Genomic DNA, 21,345 nt, shown 5'->3' on the forward strand with positions numbered 1-21,345 from the left:
AACATGAATCTGGAAGACAGGTCTAGAATTATAGAACTTTTAGCACTGGAGGGAATGTCAGAGATCGGAGTTCAAACCGGTCCTGGAACTGGATGTGAAACGAAGGGTCTTGGCCAAGGTGACCAAATTCAGATGTCTAGTGCTTTGGCTGCAAACACCTGCGTATTATCCCAGGAATATACCCTCTCCCCTCACCCCTGCCCTGCCCTCCGGAGTTTGAATCTTTGGTTAAGAGGATTTTTTTGAGCCTGGGAAGCCAAGATCAAAGCCAGTCCCACACCCCCACCTCCTTACTTTTAACTAGGAGACTCAACTTTCTTCAGCCTAAAATGAATGATAGATTCACCATTCCAACCTCATTTGGTTATTGTGAAATTTTTCAAAACCACTGGATTTGAAGTAATATTTTAAACTATAAGAAGTGCTGGCTAAGCAATTGCCACAAATAAAAATGTAATAAACCTCATGTAGGAAGTTCTCAAAAAAAAAAAAAAAGTTAAGCTTCTCTGATTGAGGATAGCGAAATTCAAATGAGACAACCTGTAAGAAAAATGTGATTTTAAGGGGTGGGGCCAGTTGTGCCATGCTATGGATTGTTTCCTGCAGTGTTAATAGAAACTAAGGGGAAAGTCTTTTTGCTCAGTCTTCACCTGTCACATTGAACCCCGCTCTCCAGAGACCTTGACTTCTCTGCACACTCCTCCTTCCAGAGCAGTGGAGGCGTTTGCATCAGTTTGAGTTGCTTTGGTAGAGTTAGAAGGTGCAAACAGCTTTCAACAAAAACAAAGTTCCTTTACAGAAACACAATCTAAAGGAAGGGCTGCAGGAGGGACTTGATGGAGGAGCAGCGGTGATGCCTGAATGGTTCGGTCATCCTCTGCTCTCCACTCTGGCTTTACAATGTCAGCTTCAACAGCAGCCTGTATGTGACTCTAAGGAGGCCACTTCTCACTCCCAGACTCTGCCTGGACTTTCTTCCACTATCCAAGACAATCGCCAGGACCTTAAGCCAGCTGGAGCCTCCACTCAGAAGGGAAGCTAAGGTTTAGGTAGGGTCACTCACACTGATTGCCTTAGAATAGAAAAGACACATTTCCCCCAAATAAACCCGTATATGTTGTTAGATATAAGACAGATGGACTCTGGTAAGCAAAATAATCTATTATTACTACAGGCTTCGATTATTAGAAAATTGCCTTAGATGTATGGGTACATTGCCAACCAGCAGTTATTGCTTCATGAGTAGTTAAGAAAATAATGTTTTTCAGTCCTAGGTTTTAGTCCCCTAAAAACATTGTCCCCTATGTAAAGTTCTCCGAGTGACTTGCCTTTCCAAGTAACAAGATTGGGATGTTACTCATAAATGCATGCGGCCTGCCATTTGTATAATGTCTTATATCTCTGAAGATGCTTGATAACTAGTTAGAGATAAGGAGGCTAGCTGAAATCCTGCTCAGGACCAGTTGCTTCTCTCTTCTGCAGTGAAGAAGCAGTCTTCTAAGGAGCTGCTCACATGCCCCTCTCTTCCCTCTGTTGACCCTAGCATTTGGTGTTTCCAGAGAAGGCTTCAGGATTTCTCTCAGCCAGATGGGACAATTGTGATGAGGTTAAACAGAACAACAAGGTTACCAGAGAGGGAAAACAAACCAAAACAAAGCAAGAACAACAACTGGGCAGCTTTGAAAGGGCCTTCGGTGCTGTGGTTAGTGGGCAGGTCTGTGGGTGGAATTTTTTCTAGAATGTAAGCTCTTTGAGAGCAAAGACTGAAATAGTGTTTTGTGCGCCTGTGCCTAGAATGCACAACTGCAGAGAAGTGCCTTGGATCTAGTAATTCAGCTCTTGCTGCGTGTCCATTGTACTGTGTGTTCCATTTGTGGCAGGTCAGGAAAGGCATTACATTGAAAGTAGAGGGCAAAAGAGAAGTGGAGTTGCTGACAAAAGATGGACTCCTTCCTGGGTGGGGTAGGCACTGCTGCTATCATGTGGTCACCGTCTTCTGGACCTGGTGCTGTCATGTTCTGGCTATACTATCTGTGCTGGGCCTCGTTGGCTTCTCTGTGGCTGATATAAAGGCCATCCTCATCCACTCCTCACTCTAAATGTGAGCCTCTTGGTATTTGCCTTTTTGCCATTTCCTTTGCCACCAGGCATACTTCTACAGTGGCTGACTAGGTTCTTATTCACGGTAGACCATGGTTTTCTTGAGGACAGAGACTAACCTGCCAAATGAAGTTTTCTCTGCTTGATTTGATGTTTGGTAACTATTTGCTCTTGAGTTATCTTGAGTCTTGGCACTTTACACTCAGTTGTGTTAACATTAGTATGGTAGTGTAACAACCCAGCTCTCATTGACTACATTCTTATTTATGATGACCTTTTGTGGAAGCAACATACCAACTTGATCCTAATAGTCCAAGATTTTCAGTATTCCAACAAAGCAGTCTGTGTTATTTCCTAGGGTGCACCAGCATCCCTTTGACCAGCTGTGATTTTTTTTTTTCTTTCACATTATGTTACTGGACCAGTCCCCTTCTTTTTCCGCAGTTTTTTGTTCTTTTGCTTACTTGTTTTGTTTTTCTTTTGTTTTTGTTTTATCTCCTGAGCTTAATGTTTAGGAAAATAGTGAATGAAATGGGTGCTTGCTTATAGCACTGATTGTTGACTGACACATTCCACTCCAGCTACTTCAGGACAGAGCAGAAACAGCTTTCCATGCAGACTTGGCATATTTCATTCAGTCCAGGAAGGTACGAAGGGTGGTCACCCACACCGAGCAGGCGCTGAGATTCTGGCGACACTCATGTTTCAGCAGAATCACTTCAGCATTCAGTGGGGGTGGAGGGAGAGAATGTCTGTTAGACTCCTACATTCACAATTTGTGTTTGAAGTACCTATTTTTTACTTAACAGCAGCACAGAACTTGACTTTTCCTCTCCTTGAATGAGGGAAATATCTCCCCCACAGACTTGCTTCATCCACCATTCAGGAGATGCTGGCTGGGGTGAATGGAGAAGTCCAGGTTTATGGGTGACATGAGGAATATGTTTTCCTGAGACCTCGGTGTCTGATATGGCAGAGAATCAGGCTTGATTGAAAGAGAAAAGTGGATTACTGACTGGATATGAGTCCCACATGCAGTTTCCTTGAGACCTGAGTCTCCAGCTCACTGGTACAGTGAGTAGAAGCAAAAATGCTGTTTGAGTATTTCAAGACGAAATGAGCAAAACCAGGTTGAAAGTCAGTCCTTTCCTGTTGAATACTACCCTGTCTTCATGGACCTGTTTGTTATGTGCTAAAACCGCTGAGAAATGTTAGGACTATGTGCTTAGAACAGCTAGAAGAATTTGTACTAGTTAGACTAGCTCAGGCCAGTCTGACAAAGTGAACTGCAAACACAGAGACTGAAACAAGATAGAATTACAGAGCAGATAAACAAGTCTGGGTGGGAATTTGTAGGTTGGCATGAAGCTTGACCTTGTTGCTCAGTAATCTTCTCTATGCCTTTTATGTTTGATGCCTCCAAAATGGCAACTACAGCCATGTCTTTAAGTCCATAGACTCCAAGGGCAAGAGGAAATGCTGCTTCTAAGGCCACTGCCCAGAAAACTTAACTATCACTTCCACTCCAGTCCAGTTGGTAGGAATTTTGTGATATGCATGCTCAGCTGTAACAGAACAGGGGGCGGGGTATGTCTGGATGGGCATCAATGTTTCCAGTTAAAAATCCTCCACTACTAAAGAAAGGATCTTTGGGGAAACTGTCAGAAAATGTTGATCTGAAATTTTCATTCTTTTAGTCTGTCAATTTTTCCTCAACCTTTAAAGTCTGTTTCTCTACACCCCACTAATGCCAACTTTGTCCCCACATATCTCATTGTGGCTAGCTTCTGTAAGCTAGACACCCAGTCTACCGTGGAGCTACAGACCTAGCCCTCCTTCGTCTGATTTTAGCTCCATATTGTCAAGGATTTGGGACTGATACATCTCAGGTATTTAGCTCACAGTTAATAGACAGAATGAGTGAAGGAGCTAAGTTGTTATAAGACTCATTAGCATCAAAGCCTGATTGCTGTCACCCTGACAAGCTAGCTTAGCTGTCTCCAGAAGGCCAATAAAAGACGCAAGTAATAGTGAAAATCAGGGAAGGGGTACCTATCCAGTACGGCTACTTTGGAAAGAGGAACGAGTGAATAGACCAAGTGGTACCCTCTGGTCCCTGCTCCAGATACTGGCAGGAGGTCTGGGTTTAGAAAGAGAGCAAAAGCATAACTCAGCAGCCCTGGGCGAGGCAGGGTCCTGTCTATCATTCCATCACAGATACATCACTGTCTCCCGGTCCTCGGTCTGGCCAGCAAGTGGTCAGCACTGGGTGAAATCTCTTGCTAGGAGACAAGCACCCTTCTGGCTGGCACCAGCACCTCAACTTTTTCCTTTCTCAGAATGAGGCTTCTTAGAAAATTCTAATTCCTTGGGATCTATTTTCTCCATATTCTTAACAGCCCAAGTAAGAGACATTAGAAGTTCTGATTGTATTATTCCTGCCAAGATGGCTGCAAATTAAATGAACCATTCAGAATGACCTCTGCTTGGTTCCCTCAATTCCCCCTCCTCCTTTACCTCTCTCTTAATCAAGCCGCTCTTCTTCTGGGCATCCCCTCCCCTAAGATCCCTATCACTGATATTGACATGCCCAGTGGGATGGGGACAATCTCACATTGGATATCTGGGGAGTGGATCAGAGAAAGGAGGTCCAGCTTCAGTCAGTAGCTCCGGTGCCCTTGAATCCTCATCCTCCACTTCCCATGCCTTCGCTTCCACTCCTGCTGTGACTGGCAGAGGAGGCAGAGGGATTCCAGCAGGAATGGAAGCGCTGAGGTTGTGGTTCTCAACCTGTGGGTCATGACCACTTTGGAGGTTGCATCTCAGATATCCTGCCTATCAAATATTTACATTACACTTCATAACAGCCACACATTTTCAGTTATGATGTAGCAATGAAATAATTTTATGGTTGGGGGTCACCACAAAATGAGAAACTGTATTAAAGGGTCACAGCATTAGGAAAACTGCAGGAGGGGGATTGGAGGATGCCATAGCAGGCACAGCCTCACTTCCAAATACCTGAAAATGGAACAAGTATGCGACAGGTTGCCAGAGGCTCTGGAAGGAGATGTACTGTTTCTGGAACCTGAAGTTGATTTGCAAAGTGTTTTCCCATAAGCACGTGGCTATAAATAGGAGAGTCATTCTCTAGAGAACATAGAACATTTACTAAATAGGCATCTGTATATTCATTATGAAGAGACCTTTTAGAGTTTGTTGCCAATGAATTCTTAAGGGGAAATGTACAATGCTAAGTAGACTCTAGAGCCATGACTGTTGCTATAAAAAAAAATGCAAATCTGAAAAATGTTTTGATGATAAGTATCTGAAGATGCCTGTTTTGTAACAGAGGTATACTGGGAACTTTATTTTCTCTCTGCGTAGTTCTTTAATGTCCCATTGTCTTTTCAATTTTAGGGAGCAGTTTCAATTGCGGCAGAGTTTCTAGAGTTGAGCAAATGACATTCAGCTTAACTTGTAGACGTTGACGCAGCTGGAATGTATGAGGAAATCTCCCAGTGGTAGTCTCATTTCAATCTTTTATATTAACCATCTTCTGCTGCCAGCTTTAAAAGCTGTTGTAAACAGCAATATCTAGATTGCATAAGCAGCTGCATGGATGACAAATCCTTTACAGACATATGTGCTGTCTGCCTCCAACCTGAGCCAACTGGCATCTTCAAAGGTTTGAAGTCTTGGCTGGATACGAAGTTTCTTTGGTCATGTTTTCAAGCCCATCTCCACACCAGTTTTTCTTGGTTGCCCTTGGCCTTCAAACACTCTGAAGTTTATGATTTTATTGGTCTTGTTTGACTACATGTTTGCCACTTCTACCAAGGATTTCTTTATTGTCTGCTTTCTAAATGCTGTCATACAGTGAGGGTGGGAAGGTAGCCTTTCAATTTGTTGGCCATTGCAGGACACTAATGTGAGTACTTTTGTTTGCAGACAGGGATTACAGTTCACTTACAATCCCTCTGCTTTGATGTGGAGAAAGTACACTTGGAAGTCCTTTGGGGTGGCATTTGACTGCCTTTCTGAGGCAGAACACAAAAGACGCTCTATGATGGCATGGCGAAAATCCTACAAGCGGAGGTGCCGAGGTCAGCTGTTAAAAGCACGCATTCATTTTGTACGCAAAGGGTTGCCAGGCAGCCTGGTTAAAACACAGTTCTTACCGAAAAGACAGAGAAAAGAGGAAAATATACCCAGTCATTTGAGGAGAGGGGTTTTTGATAGAAAGATCATCAGCTTTTGAAGGACTTGAATAAAGGAAAATCAAAGCTGTGTTTGCTTTTATGGTGAGTGGAATCTAGAGGAATAATCCTGAAGGTAGCTGAATGGTTGGCAACTTGAGATTATTTTTTGTCTCATTTAATGGTTTTGTTTGATTGTGAACTATAGAGCATCCACATTCTCTACAGTGTAGAATTCTAGGGAAAGCAGGCTTTTTGAGTTCTTTTGGGAAATAGAAGGATGCCCTTCTCGTCCACCCAAATGAGCATCTCTCCAGAGCTGTGGGGCTGAGTGGCTTCCAAGGCTGAAATTACCAGGCATACCTTGTAGGGAAACTCCAACTTGGTTCATTGTCCCTATCCCTTCTCCATGTGGTTTTAAGCATTGGTGATTCCAGTTTAGATGCCTACTGTGCCAATTTTCCTTTAGTATTGTTATGGAGGGGATCCAGACAACCATTATAACAGCTAACAGTTTCAGGAGATATATTGTATCCAGAATTCTTCTAAGCAATTTTATATAGGTACTAACTCATTTATTGCATTATCTCAACCCTTTGAGGTATACATTGTTATTATTCTTATGTTACTGATAAGTGGGGAAAAGGCATGAAATGAGTAACTAACTACCCCATACTCTGTTCAGTATGGTGTAATGGAGCTTAAAACCAGGCAATCTAGTTTTAGGGCCCACACCTGCACCCAATGTGTTCACTAGACTCGGAATACAAGATCCCTCTTACTTAGTACTTATTGTATGCAGCCTGATGAGCTGTGGCCTTCCTATGGTGATAACTAAGGTAGTCCTTGTTCCCTTATGTGGCCACTAGGTTGTGATTACTTCTACTTTGTTTAGTTCAAATCAGGGAATCCTGAAGTTGGAGAGAGCTTTAAATATCACGAAGTGTCTTCTACTCACTCTGAAAGTATGTGTAATTCTACTCAAACTCATTGTTCACATATTAGATTCATCAACAACCATTTTATGAGTCCCTACTCCACTTCAAACAGTGGGTAAGTCATAGTAAATATAGCACTTCTTCTGCCTGTGAGGAGCTTACAGTATAAGACAGGTGCAGGAGAGGACCAGGGAAGATCCGCATACGGTTTCAATTTGCTGGATAAGTGTAATGAGAGGGGCATCTGGAGAGACTATGAAAAAGTGTGCAGCCATGCTTTCACGGCAGTGTTTTGGGGGCTGGTCTGAATGGATGCCTCGGAGTTGGCAGGTGAAGGTGATGGAGGGGAGGCTGGTTACATGAAACCATAGAGGCTGGCCGTCTATTACTGTTGGGATGGAATGGACAGAAACTGAGTAGTCTGTAATGGGCCTTATTTTAAGAGAACTGTGCAACATTATTGTAACAGTTGCTTTCCTCACAGCTGTGGTAAAAGACCTGTTAAGAATCAGCTTAATGAAAGAAGGGATTTTTTTTTATCTTTATAGTTCAAGAGGATGCAGTCCATCATGGGGGGGGGGGAGCCAATGAAGTGGGGGCAATTAGTCACATTGTATCCATATTCAGGAAGCTGGAGAGAACAGGAAGTGGAGCCTGGCTATAACATCTCAAGGCTTACCCACTAAGACCCACTTTCTCCACTGAGGCCCCACCCCTTAAACATGCGACAGTCTTCCCAAACACCACCAGCTGGAGATGAAGTGTTAACTACCTGAGCCCACAGGGAACATTTCACGTCAAAACCATCACAATTATAAAATCTCTAATTTGACTAATAGAGTTAATGTCTCCAGCCCTTGGATATGGCTTTTGCACTCATTTGCTTGTTTGTTTATTGTTGTTGCTTTTATTGTGCACAAAGATGGCAGTACCATTTACATCAGGTGACTTATCAAAATCACACTTCAGCACACTTCAGGACTCAGCATCTCTTCTGCCACACCCCTTTCCCTGTTAGTGCCTCTTGGAGGCCATTTGTTCATGCTCTGCACTCTTTCAACATTTGGTATATGTAAGTGGTACTAGCTCTTTTCCAATTTGATCTCAGTGTTCACTTATTAGTCATATGTCTGTCTCCATAAAGTCACACTACATTTAGATCCAAGGTATTTTCTTAGACATACATTGCCAGTCATAGCGTACACTCAACACCATGTAGAGCACATTCTGTCTACCTCAACAGATCAGAAACAACGAAGATGAAAACAAATAATACACCAGCTGCTCTTTCCAATTTTCTGAGAAAAAAAAAACTTGATTTGAAAATATAAATTATTTTTATATTTTTCCATGGGACTTGGAGAATTTTAAATACAACAGTTAATGAATACCATCTTTATGATGAAATCATTTATCTCCGGGGTTGATGCAAAGAGAGACACTAAGCTATGCTGTAACTAGCAATAGACTCAAGGACTTTGGAGGTGAAGGAAAACAATCAGCTGGAATCAGCTATGTTTGACCCATCAAGAAGTATCACCTGTAACCAGGTATTGGGCAGCAGAACACATAGCCTGAAATCTAGGGAATTTAGGGGTCAGAAAATCCCATGTTTTCCAATATGGTTTGAGTACATTCCTTGAGGATTCATATGATGAAATGTAGTTTTTATATTTAGAGAATAGATACTTAGTGTCTTAGTTAGGGTTTCTATTACTACCACTGGGCAGGAGCTGATGCAGAGTCCATGGAGGGGAGCTACTTACTGGCCTGCTTCCTCTGGCTTGCTCAACCTCCCTTCTTATAAAACCCAGGATCAGCAGCCCAAGGCTGGCACCACTCATCATGGACTGGGCCCTCCCCCATTGATCACTAATAGAGAAAATGCCTTACAGCTGGAACCCATTGAGGCATTTCCTCAACTGAGGCTCCTTCTTCTGGTGACTCTAAATTGTGTCAAGTTGACACACAAAACCAGCCAGTATACTTATGATATCAAGAGGTAGGGACAATAAGGGGGTGCATGTGACTAGGATTAGATAAGACCATCATGGTGGAGCCCACAGAACTGAATACTGGTGCTTCATAAGAAGATGGAGAGATCTCTAAGGGGATACAAACATTTGTAAGTGCATGCATGTAGGCTCACGCGCACACATACACACACACACAGACAGACTTTTGCCACATGATGCCTTATGCTACCTGGGGACCAATTTAAGTAAGAAATCCATTGCCATATATGACCCCTAGATGTTGGAGCCAAAATAAAACTCCATAAAGTTGCATATACCCAGCATCTGGTATTTAGGTATAGTGGTTAAAAATGGACTAATACAATTCTAATCCCAACCCTGCCATTTACTAGATTCAGGGTCTTTGAAAAGCTTTTATTTGAGACTGTTTCCTCATCTATGATGCGAAAGACAATAAAACATTCCCTCTTAATAGTCTGTTAAGGATTAAATGAAACAACATATCTAAAGTGCATTGTAAGCCTTCAATTAATTCTCAGTTAACCCATTTCCAACATTAACATCTCTACACAGTGCAAGCTCTCTGTGCACCACAGACACCAAAAGATTCAGGCCCTGGTGCCTGTGCAGAGCGTCCATCCTGATGGAGAGCGGAAGGGGATGGCTTGAGCACCAAACCCATTCTCGTAGACGTAAGAGACTTGCTGGAAGAGGAGTGGGTCAGGGAAGGGGCAGGCTAGGCGAGACCGTTCACTGATAGCTTCTTTGTGCTTTGTGGAGCCTGTGTCTCCAGAAACTAGACATGTGTCGGAAAGAACCTGAGGTAAGAATGGCTCCAGAAGTAGAAATCCGAGTGTCCCTCCCTCCAATAGAGGTTCTGGAAATTGAGTCTGGTGTTGAAGATGGTGCTGCCACCAGCAGGCTCAGAACTGGGATCGCAATGTTTTGGCACATGATAACCAGCATTTTACAAACTAATTCAAGTTTTAAAAGTTCAAATTTAGGTGGATCTCTGTTTCATCGTTGCGATAACATTCCCGGTCTCGGGAGATTATAACAGTAAGACAGCAGATAAGAGAATGTTCATGGTGACAGTTTGGAGACATGAAAGTCAGAACATTGCCTCAAACTCATATAAACTCATGTAGCCCAGCTGGTGGCCCAACTTACCTTGCTAACACAGGGAATTTGGGGATTGTTCCATCCCAGGAGAACCTACATATACTCTACTGTGGGTAATAAAATTCTGTGTGTGTGTGTGTGTGTGTGTGTGTGTGTGTGTGTGTGTGTGTGTAAGTGGGTAAGTGTGCATTTCCCTTTGTTAGAATTCAGGTTGAACATTTTCTGAAAAGAGTAGGTGATCATCTCACACAGCATGTTGTGTTTGGAAAGAAACTGCTCTAGCATTGTATATTATTTTACAAATAAAGTCCTAGCATTAGGTGAGTCCACATTCACCTTGCTTAGGGTATGAGTAGTGGATGGGGACACAAGTTATAGCTGCCTCTTTTTTTAATCTCTCTCTCTGCGTCTCTCTGTCTCTTTTTGTCTCTGTCTCTCTCTCTGTGTATGTGTGTGTACATATGTATATGTGTGAGGGAACTATATGAACATGTGTGTGAAGGCCAAAGGTTGACACGTGGGTGTCCTCAGTTGACTATACCTGATTTTTTGAGGCAGGGTCCCTCATTGACTTCATTCATTCCGGTAGACCAGCTGGACAGGAAGCCCAGGGATGTTCCTGTTTCTCCCTCCCTAGTACTGGAATTACAGGTGTGCATCCATGTGCTTGATATTTTTATATGACTTCTAGGGATCAAATCCATACCCTCTCATTTAAAAAAAACAAAAAAACAGTAGCAGATTGCCTGCCATCCTAAAATACCACCTTGAACCAAGTCTTTGTTGACGTACACAGGAGTACTTTCTAGCCATTTCTAAAGAAATTACATTAATATTCATCATCGCCATGTACTTCAGACTGAAGCACCTGCTGTCGTAGCTCTTGCTGCCACTCCTCTGGTTTCATTCTGATGAGTGAGCATGCTCCCAACTGCAACTTCTTTCTATGTTTCTATTTTTCTGTGCAGTAATGTGACCTAAGAGACAGGCCACAAACTCCTGGCAGAAAGCTGAGCCCTTATGTCAGACTCTCCTTTCTTATCTCTTTCACTTTATTTTTGATCTCTTCTAGCCCGTCATTATTTGTTTTGACTGATAAAACCATTTGAGGTCACAAGGACAGCAAATAGCAACACAGCTGCTGCTGGGTGAAACAGGAGGAGGCATGGTTGGTGTTGAGAAAAACCCATTAACAGCCATTTTTAGAAACAGGCTTTGCAATCCATCCATCAGAGTTAAAACATCCCCCCCAAACACACACAAGAGTGGGAGGCAGCTTCTGCTTAAATGTCTGTGAAGCCTAAGGCTTGTGGGAAAGTCTGACTTAGATGCTGATGATGGAAGGAGAGAACTGACTGCCTCCAGTTGTCATTTGATCACTACCTGTGTGCCATGGGATGCATGTGCATGTGGACAGGTGCGCGCGCACGCACACATACATACACACACACACACACACACACACACACACACACACACACACACACACACACAAATAAAAAACAAAGTAAATGAAAGAGAGGGGGAGAGAGATAAATAAAGAGGGTGTGTGTGTCTATCTGTCTAGGGATAAGAGATAGCCCTTAAAGCCACACACTCAGTGACCTCCTTCTTCAACTAGGCCCAACCTCCTAATAGACAATTCAGCTATGAACTTCATCGATAATGAATAAATTCACTGATGGATGAATCCACTGATGAAATTACTTCTCAATAGTGTCATCAGCAGGACACCAGTCCTTCAATACGTGAGCCTGGGGGGAGTACTTCATATCTAAACCATAACATGTGGAAAAATAATGAAGAATTACCTTCAGATGGCAAGGGAAAGAAAGCTTCTGGAAGAAGTGATAGTTAATAAGAGACCAGCCAGGTAGTGGTGGTGGTGGCGGCGGCAGCGGCGGCGGCGCACACCTTTAGTCCCATCACTTGGGAGGCAGAGCCAGGTGGTTCAAGGCCAGCCTGGTCTACAGAGCAAGATGCAGGAAAAAAATAAATAAGAGACCAAAAAAAGAAAGCCAATCAAAAGGGAAGCCAGGATTAATCTCTTGTGGGTAGAAGCAGCAGTTCCTATAGAGTCTGGAAGTGCCAAGTGACTTCACATGGCAGGTTCTGAGAAATAACAATAGACAGGCCAGTAAGAGTATGATGAGAAAGGGGAAACTACCTAAGATCAGGGTGGAGAAGACTGGTGCATATGAGACGTGACTAAGAGTCCTTGCTATAAAGCAAGAGTTACTAAATGCTTCCAGTCAAGGAGGAGCATGGTATGATCTACACTAATAAAAGATTTCCCTAGTTGCTGTGTGGAGACAGATCGGAGGATGGCAAGAGAGGGAGAAGAAGAACTCAACAGAGGCCAGGGCAGTACTAGAAGCAAGAGAGGGTGGGGACAGCAATGTGGGATGTCAAGAAGAAAGGAGTGGTTGGATTAGAAGTGGAGTTAGAAGGTAGAACAGATAGGGCAAAGCCCTGTGTCCTAATTCACCAGGACTTGATCTGTATTTTCCCTCTTCACACCCCTCAATCCCCACACAGTAACTACTACCATTTATTACAGTTACTTCCCTTCTTTTATCAACATACGTAGCTCATCATATTAAGGAAATAGTACATTTGTTTTTAATTCTGGCTTAGAGCTTATGAAGGGATTCCTGACTGGCCATTTCATTTGATTCTTACAGAAGTGCCTCTGACAAAGGTGTTATTACCCTTGCTTTCTTGTGTGACTTTCCTGGTGAGAAGTGAAAGATTATCTAGTCATTCCAGTGTCTTAGTTACTTTTCTATTTGCTGTGATAAAATATCACAACCAAGGCAACTTGTGAAAGAAAGTGTTTAATTTGTCTTATGGTTCCAGGGAGACAGAGTCCATGATAATAGAATGAAGGCATGGCAGTAGGGACAGCTTAGAGTTCACATCTTGATCCACAATCAGGGGGTAGAGAACACACCCAAAATAGCATGAGTCTTTCAAAACTTCAAGTCTACCCCTAGTGATGCACCCCCTCCAGCAAGGCCACACCTCCCAATCTTTCCCAAACAGTTCTACCAACTGGAGGACAATTATTCAAATATGTGAGCCTAGGGGGACCACTTCACTCAAACTACCACTCTTCAGATACAGCACTAATGACAGACCAAAGAAATGATTTCACCTAAGCCTAGCTTAGTGAATCAGCCAGTTTATTGGGGTTACTTACAGAAGCATGAGTGAGGGTCTACTTATAGGAATGATTACCAGTCAAAACAACCATGGAAAAGAAAAGACCAAACTTAAGTTCTAAGTCTTTAAAGAAGGGAGTTCGGCTTTCTGATAGTTGGTGGACTGTCATTGAGATCATATTACTACAAAGAAAAACAGTAACATGGGAAGATAAACATGTAAAAAACAAAAACAAACAAACAAACAAAAAAACTAGAGGAGCATGGATGCTTCCAAGGCAGTTGTATCACTAAAAAGCCCACCCCAGAATGGGTGATGACTCCCAACAGTCATGTCCCTGCACCACTTTCAGGCAGCTTGGCAAACCAGAGTCTCTTTTTCCCCAGTAATTATTTACTATCTATATAATCATGGGGAGGGGTCTTGTGAATCTTATAAATTTCAGGAGCTTTCTGAGCCTTGTAGGTTTCATTTAGTTCTTGAATCTTCTGAGCGTCACTTCCATCTAAGAGAAAATGTTTCAATTCAAAAGAAATAGCTATATAATACCCAGGATCTCCCAGAAAATAAGGCAAGATTCAACTCCAGATTTCCTGAAACCATTTGCTGATAGATTCAACAATCACCTGTGGACCACTTGCTCTATTACCAGCACTGTGCTGGGTTCATGGTGGTTAGTCTCAAGGAACTTGGAATTCAGAGAAGAAATACCCTTGCAAGCTCAAAAAGCTACAACAGTATGATGTGTTCTGTGTAATATTAAAATTGTATAATTAATAATGGGTCCAATTAATGTTTATGTTGGTAGTAGAAACAGTAAGTAGGTTTCTTAAAGTGGGTAACTTTTGGTCATCATGTTAAATTAAAAAAAATTTTGCATCAAGAAAAAGGAAAGTTCTCTGATCCCTTTCCTGAGGTGACATTTCATTTCCTGGTGTTCTAGTACTCAAATTTGAAAGGTATCTAGGAATTCCCTAGACAGACAGGATGGGTAGAAGATGTTCCAAGGAAGTATAAGTGCATGGTGTAGGAGAAAATGAGTGACTCCAGACAAAGGAAAGAGTGTGGAGTGATGGGGCTGGAGAACAAGGTAAAGAGTGGGAGTCCAGGACCAACACTGCCTGGGTGAATAGTTTGGCCTTAGCCCTGAAGGTGAGGAGGGACACCATACCAGGCTTTTTCCTTTAGGCCCACCAACCCGCTCCCAAATCAAGACACAGAGACTTATTATTAGTTTTGCATGTCTGGCCTAGCTTAGGTATGTTTCTGGCTAGCTCTTTTAACTTAAATTAACATGTTTCTCTTTATCTATCTTTTGCCTCAGGGTTTATCACCTTTCTTACTTCTGTTTATCTTACTTTCACTGCTTCTCTATGTCTGGCTGGCTTCTTGCTCCAGGCATCTCCCTTGTTCTCTTCTCATTCTTCTCTCATCTTTCTTCGAGCCTAGATTTCTCCCCCTATTATTCTTTCTGCCTGCTAGCCCTGCCTACCCTTTCTCTTGCATAGCTATTGGCCGTTCAGCTCTTCTTTAGACCAATCAGGTGCCTTAGGCATGCAAGGTGAAACAGATGCAATGTATCTTTACATAATTAAACACACATCCTTACATTATTAAACAAATGCAGCATAAATGAAAGTAACATGCTTTTACACAGTTAAAGTAATATTCTGCAACATAAATAAATGTAACATATCTTTGCCTAGCTAAAATAATCTTCTACAACAGGGCACTAACAGATGGCCCCACTGGATCTGAGCTTTAGACATATCACCTGGCTCCAGGTAAAAGGGTAAAATCACAGAAACTAGTTGCAAAGGGATTCAGTCCCCATGCGGAAAACAAGGATCTGATATGACTGATGATGAGGGAGACACAGATGTGAGAGCTGAAGAAGCAAGAAATGAGTTCCTTTCCAGAATTCCATGAGCTCCATGGTGGCAAGTCTAAGAGTTATTGCTAATATTCAGGAAAATGTGGAAACCTCATATTTAACACTACTTAACCAGGATGTTACATTTCTACGCCTTTGCCTAGAGAATTAAAGAAAATAAAACCATAGCTAATGCCAGAGTCAGAAGTTCTGTTTGTCAGTCATGAAGTCTTAAATATTAGAAAGTAAGTTGATTAGGAATAAAGGCAAGATCTTTCGAAATATAAATTTCCTAATAGGTTTCTTTGGAACTGTAAAATGTGAAGGATGATGGGGCTGGGCTCTTTTGAATGTCTGTTATAAATGCCGATGTCCTTGCCTTTTATCTAACTACCTGTCCTTGTTCTGGTTCTGTTTTCATAAAGCAACATTCTGGTTTTGATTTTATCTCCCAAAGTGTAGGAAAGGTTGCCACTCAAAGTGCATGGCTGCATTAGCTGGAGTTTTCAGTTTCCAGCCTCCGATGCAGTAACTGGTACCTTTGTCCACATCACAAAAGTATAGTGACACTCTACTTCGACAGCTCTAAGAACTCAAAAAACTTCCTTATTTTTTCTCAAGTTCCTGGAGAAAAAAAAATAACTCCTTTCACTGAAAATGAAGGGCTAGAGAGACAGCTGGCCTGAGAAAGTACTTGGGATGCAAGCATGAGGACCTGAGTTCAATACCCTGAACCCACATTAAAAGATAAAGCCCAGCATAGTGGTGTGCTCTTGTAGCCCCAGCAATGGGAAGGCTGAGACAGGAGAATCTCTGGGTGTGTATGGCCATCTACCCTAATGTAATAAGTGAGCTCCAGGCCAATAAAAAAACTCTGTCTCAAAACACAAGATAGATGACACCCAAGGAATGATACTCAAAGTTGGCTTCTAGCCTACACCTACACACACACACACACACACACACACACACACACACAGAGCTACCCCACCCCACCCCACACACACCTACACCTACCCCCTCACCCCCCCACACACACAAACACATATATAGACATCCACATGCATATACAATTTCCTCCCCCCTCCCCCACACTCAGGTAGAATAAAAAGGATTTAGAGCTCATGTAATATGAACCTTTCACAAATTGAGGCCTCCATGGGTAAAGTGTTGTCCCTTTCTCCACTGGATTGAATTAGCTTGCCTTTCTCTTTGCCAAGTTCAAGTTTGTCTTTATGAACCACAATTCCTGGAGAACAAAAATAGAAAATCAGAAGCTTGCAGGAATGATTTTCTTGGCTAGTTTGACCAAGTATCAGCTACTTGCCTGAGTTAAAAGCTGCTTAAAGATTTTTTTGTAAGTAGAATTTTAAGAGAACAAGTAGTGGAGATACCACTGTAAACCCTTTCCTGGTTTTCATGCATTTTTTTGTATTATCTAGGAAAAGTTGTATGTCACATGGTATGATTCTAACCACCATGCCCACACACCATAGAAAGTTCAACAATGAAACATTTCCCAGAAGAAAATACTCTGGTGTTTTAGTCTTATAAGGTTTGTACAACTGTTAAAGACCTTTGGTTTTAAAAATACCATAGGTTCCAAAATCTTTGACAGTGTGTAACTCACTGTAGAATAAGAACATTGTGGTTGACTTTAATTCACCTCCCCTTCAGAAGAAGTTTTTGTAATGGAATATAACACTATAAACATTGCATGGCATTGTGACTTCATAGGAGAAAATCTGTAAGTGCATTTGCTTCCATGTAGCTGATGGTCTGCAGATCCGAAGGACCCATGGGTCCATTCTGTATATGGGGAAATGCTCCTTTTATTGCTTGCCTCAGAAGTGTGGCTTCCATCAGCCTGCTCCAAAGGAGATGCTGTACTAACGTTTTGTTAAATAGCCTTCTCTATAGCACTTCCCTTTGTTTTTGTGCATTATAATTCTTTTTATGGTCTATGTTATTTCATTAATTTTACTACTGTTTTCTTATCCAGTGAGTTAAAAGAAGAAATTTTTTTACTTTTGTATTTTCTACTTGATGAAAGGACTTAGTATTTAGCCCAGAAAATTGCATCAAGATTACTAAAAATATGTCTTCTTCCTCTCTCTCTCTCTCTCTCTCTCTCTCTCTCTCTCTCTCTCTCTCTCTCTCTCCAAATAAATGCACACATACATATGTGTGTATGTATGCACACATTAGTTGGGGGTGGAAAGTTGTAGTCTCCCTGTATCGCCAAGGCTAGCCTCAACTCTCCATCCTCCTGTATCAGCTTCCCACGTTCTTCATTATAGGCATATATCATCATGCATTCTCTCTGTGTATTCTTCAGATCTGCTCCCCTGAGTATTTCATTGACACCAGTAAAATAGAGAACGGGTCATTGTGCGTATCTTACTAACACCCTAGTTGTTACCATGATGGCATCTGTCTCTGGGGAGCTACAAAATTACTGTGTCTCCCAGCGGGAGGCTGAGGAAAGGGGTACATCCTGGGACTGAAGAGAGGAAGTGCAGTGTCTGGGACTACCCATCAATGGTGGAGACAAGAAGAAAAGAAGCTGAGCAAAAAGAAGGCGTCAGCGGTGTAAGCTAAGCAGCACTGGGCTGCATGTCATATTGGAAGGGCAATTGAAGGTAGAGCATGCCCAACAGAGAGAGAAGAGGGGCAAGAATGAGGTGTGAGACACACAGCAAGGGACTAAGGAGTATGAATGTGGCCTTACTATGTTATTATTCTTATTATATACTTATATTCTTATTATATACTTATTCTCCCGTGCATCTTGACACTGCAGAAGCCTAAGACAGCTTCTCTCTAAAGCCCACAGGAGGCTGCAGCCTGCGCTGTCAGTGGGAGAAAGCGTGAAGGGGTGAGGCGGGGGGGGGGGGGGGGGCCCCTGGCTTCGTTCTTCCATAGACTCTGGTTGCCTTTTCCACTAGAATTCAACATGCTCTGTGATGCCACCACATATAAATTCTCCTTTGGACCAGGCACAACCTAGAAGGATTTGGACTAAGCTCTAGAGGACTACACACAGTCTTACTGTCGTTCATTTTTTTCCTACAGCAAGGACCTGTCAGATGGTTATAATTAACCCTACCCATCCCTTACAAGTGAGGGGATGGTGGAAACTGCCGTGCAAACCTGTCCTCGGCAGAGGCTTGGCCTGAGGTTGCTGGTCAACTCTGGCCTCACCCATTCTTTCTGCCCAAATCCATATTCTGGTCACATATCTGAGAGGAATCCTGATTCGAATCACGTGTGCTCACTCAATTTTCCCCACCTCCACCTAACTACAAGCAGCCTCCAGTTACCCACTGGTGCCATCTTAGAGATTTGGAGCCATGTAAAACTGAGAAACATCATGTTTCTTGCTTACTTAGCAAGAGAATAGTCTCATTTCCTTTACGTCGAAGCTCCCAGCCTTAAAGTGGAGCTTCATTTTTAATCCCTTTAGACTCTCGGTTTAAAGAATATGTAATAGATTTCTGTTCAAGGTCATTGAGACTCACATAAATCATTGAGACTATGAATCACTCGTTCACTTTGAGTGCAGACCAGTAGAAAGCTCAGACTCAGTTTCCAGCACAGGCTCCTCCACAGAGTGTCCCTGAGCCTCTGTTGTGCAGGCAGGCATCCCTTATACTCTGGATTCAGATGCTGAGATGTATACTTCAAGCCAGCAAGAGTACAGCAACCCATGGGGAGACGTTTATCCTTGGGATAAGTGTTTGGGTGGGAGCTTTGTGCTTCAAGACACTAAGCACTAATTATAAATAGAAGCATTCTGCTGCAATTGAATCATTTCTTATTTATTCTCCTGATATAGATTATCTAGGGAGACTCAGCCCAAGGGTTTCCACTGGGAAAGGAAAGCTATTAATTCTTCAGCTCCCTCTCAGACAAGGCAAGAATAGGAATTTCACGATTAAGAAAACAATAGCGACAGATTTCTATAGGAAGCAGTTAACCTCCAAGACAGTGCTAATGGAAAAGAAGACATTAATTACAGATGAGTGGACCGACTCCAGAGCTCACCCGGGGACGTCTTTGCTGGTAATCGCAAGTCCCTGACAAGGCTCCTTTTAATCTAACATTCTCTTAGAGATAGGGAATGCACTCTGGGAGTGACTTCCTGAGGGGCTTTCCAGCCACCTCTGGGAGCACAGTCTTTTGTAGTCTGATGGAGTAATGCAAGGTAAGCAATGGAGACTGCACAGGGTGTGAAATCCAGGGGTTCTGGGCTTGTATCCTGACATGCTACATACTAGCTGTGTGGGCTTGAGAAGACCTACCTCAACCTTCCTGTCCAAACTTTTCTATCTATGAAGGAGTTCAAGAACCCCAGCCTCCTAAAGTGGTGACATCTGTCTGAAGTGCTCACTCAATACATCTGAAGGACAGAGGGCTCCTGGTGAATTTGATTTAGCTTCTCAGTCCTGTTACAAACACTGACACTGTATAAATAAGAGTTTTGGGAACTTTGAGCTAGGAGAGTAGCTCAGTTGCTGGGACGCTTGCCTAGCATGCACAAGGCCCTGTGTTTAATCCACAGTACCACATAAAACAGATGCATGCCTGTAATCCTAGCACCCAGGAGGTGGAGCCTGGAGAATCAGAGGTTCAAAGTCTTCAGCAGCTGCACAGTGGGTCTGAGCCCAGTCTATCCTAAATGGATCTCTCCCGATTCCTGCTCCAAGGATTTCTGTCCTTTCTGAAGTACAGCTTCAAAAAAAAAAAAATCCATGAAGAAACATTTGTTTTTATTTCTTGCAATGTGTACTGTGAATCATTACCATATTTCTTTTCTTTTCTTTCCTTTTCTTTTTTATAAAAATCCACAGTAAGTACTAATTTCCTTTTCCCTTGGTATCTGTAACACTTCTGTTAATTTAGAAGTCTGATTGCAGTAGGGAAACACAGCTGTGCTGCTCCCAAACTTCATGCCCCTGCATAGGCTGTGTGTGATTGGCCATGCACCCTGCACTTACAGTGTTTGGGAGGAAGAGGAAGTTCCCAGTACCACAGCCTCACAGGCTATACTAATCACCAAAAACTCTGCATTTGAGGTTAATCTGGAAATGAAAAGCCACTTGGTGTTTGCTGCATCCGAGAAGTAGTACACAGCATACCTAAGAGACAACCTGTTAGGAGCCAGAGCCAGGCTGGGAGGGCTCCTGTGAAGAGCAAGAAACTGGGTGGGACACAGGCTAAGGTGTTACAGTAAACACAGAATGAATCAGTTGGTTCTGTGCACGTGCTACACCTGTCCACACCTGTATTTGTTCACGTATTCACACATTGTTCATTAACATATTATCTCTGCATCTGGAGCCCAGGCCCTGGCATCATCAGACTCTCCACTTAGTGCCTGCCAGGGAAGGTTCAGAACCTCACCTTCTCCCATGTGGAAATTTCCAGTCTTCATACTGATTTCCTTATCCTCAGTTTCTCCCCCTGCTGGGTCCAACTTCTACTTACCTCTACCAACTTCTCGTTAGAGGGTGCTCTATCAGATACAATTTTAAAAAACACGAACCCCCACTTCTAAGAAAGGTTTCTGTGACTCTTCCTCCTGCACAACACAAGTCATAGCCCTCAACACCATGCACACAGCTCTTCTGAAGGAGAGACTCAACCTAGCCGACGGGTCTGTGTATTCCTAGTACGCAAGTGCACCAAACTCACAGCTTATTCCACCTCCTTTCTTCTCTTAGTTCTGGCAGCCCCAGGCCAAATATGGGATCTTGTGCTTTGTAGCCACGTGCATCCCACCACAGTGACCCTTATCACACTTCTGTAGAGCACTTTTTCTTTTATTTTTGTCTTATTCCCTAAAGACAGTGCCATTTCTGTGGCACTCTGCAGCCCTAAGAATCTGGCCAGCTGCTTCACACTTGTAGCAGACTGTACAAGCTTTTTGATGGTTAAATGAAATAATGAGAACTTCCTAAATGTCCATG

The 21,345-nt window shown here is 42.7% G+C and overlaps 1 protein-coding gene across 2 annotated transcripts in view; it reads left to right on the top strand.

Annotated features, from left to right (window-relative positions):
* Me3 (malic enzyme 3) overlaps positions 1 to 21,345 on the top strand; it is a 211,061-nt gene that overhangs the window by 8,379 nt on the left and 181,337 nt on the right. The window lies entirely within an intron of this gene.

The sequence above is a fragment of the Onychomys torridus genome, chromosome 1 (genome assembly GCF_903995425.1).
Source record: "Onychomys torridus chromosome 1, mOncTor1.1, whole genome shotgun sequence".
Classification (NCBI taxonomy): Eukaryota; Metazoa; Chordata; class Mammalia; order Rodentia; family Cricetidae; genus Onychomys; species Onychomys torridus.